Raw genomic sequence first — 1,666 nt, forward strand, 5'->3', positions numbered from 1 at the left:
GGCCCTGGGGAGACGGGCAGGGACAGCGATGTGTGGGATGCCCTGTGGTGACTGGGAGCGTTCTGGACTGCACAGGTCACAGCACAACACTGGATAGTAAACTTCAGGTTGTATTTTCCCAACCGTGTGAGACTTCAAGTTCTAGTCACACAGGAGGCAGAACCTGAAACGGATGGTGCGTGCGGGTGTGTGCCGTGTCTGAACGCGAGTGTGTGTGCACGTGTGTGTCCTGTGTGTGCACACGTGTGCCGTGTCTGAACGCAACTATGTGTACAGTGTCTGAACGCGAGTGTGTGCACGTGTGTGCTACGTGTGTGCCATGTCTGAACGTGTGTGTGCAGTGTCTGAACGTGAGTGTGTGAGCACGTGTGTGTGCACCACATGGGAGGAGGGAGTCCAGACGGGTTCTGATACTGTCACTCTGGGACGTGTGGGTGCTTCTGTGAGGACGGGGGGTCTGCGCTCCTGCCCCAGGGCTGTCCAGCGGGGCCCCCGCAGGTGACCCTTGAGCCCGCAGCGCACACGCGGCGACTGCAGGCACAGTGCGTGGCCCACACGGCCGTCCTCTGCGCCTGCAGGGGTCAGGGCTGCACAGGCAGGGCCCTGCGGTGGCCCCGTCACCCTGTGTCCCTCACCTGGCTGCAGGGGCGGGTCCCAGACACTCTCTGAGGGTGTCATCTCTTGGGGAGGGGCAGACACAGGGCACCCGGGCTGCGGGTCCTGCGGAGCAGAGGTGTGTGCGTGGGGGCGTCCCCTCGGGGGGACGGGTCACCGCAACCTGGGTGAGCCCTGCGTCCACACTGGGCACCACTCTTCGTGTGACCCTACCTGTATCCCCTCTGTGGGCACAGGTCTCCGGGCTGGGACGTCAGGTGCAGGGGCGTCAGGTGCAGGGACGTCAGGTACAGGGGCATCAGGTGCAGGGGTGTCCACAGTGGGGTCGGGGAGGGACGTCAGGGGCAGGGGCATCAGGTGCAGGGACGTCAGGTGCAGGGGAATCAGGTGCAGGGACGTCAGGGTGCAGCGTCCATGGTGGGGACAGGGAGGGACGTCAGGTGCAGGGGCGTCAGGTGCAGGGACGTCCATGGTCGGGTTGGGGAGGGACGTCAGGTGCAGGGGCATCAGGTGCAGGGGCGTCCACAGTGGGGTCAGGGAGGGATGTCAGGTGCAGGGGCGCCCACGGTGGGGTCGGGGAGGGGCATCAGGTGCAGAGGCGCCCACGGTGGGGTCGGGGAGGGACGTCAGGGGCAGGGGCGTCAGGTGCAGGGGCGTCAGGTGCAGGGACGTCCATGGTCGGGTCGGGGAGGGACGTCAGGTGCAGGGGCATCAGGGGCAGGGACATCGGGTGCAGGGGCGTCCACAGTGGGGACAGGGAGGGGCGTCAGGTGCAGGGGCATCAGGGGCAGTGGTGTCCACAGTGGGGTCGGGGAGGGGTGTCAGGTGTAGGGGCGTCAGGTGCAGGGGCGTCCACAGTGGGGTCAGGGAGGGATGTCAGGTGCAGGGGCGTCCACGGTGGGGTCGGGGAGGGGCGTCAGGGGCAGGGGCGTCAGGTGCAGGGGCGTCAGGTGCAGGGACGTCCATGGTCGGGTCAGGGAGGGACGTCAGGTGCAGGGGCATCAGGGGCAGGGACATCGGGTGCAGGGGCGTCCACAGTGGGGACAGGGAG

The sequence above is a fragment of the Crocuta crocuta genome, unplaced genomic scaffold (assembly GCF_008692635.1).
Source record: "Crocuta crocuta isolate KB4526 unplaced genomic scaffold, BGI_CrCroc_1.0 scaffold221, whole genome shotgun sequence".
Classification (NCBI taxonomy): Eukaryota; Metazoa; Chordata; class Mammalia; order Carnivora; family Hyaenidae; genus Crocuta; species Crocuta crocuta.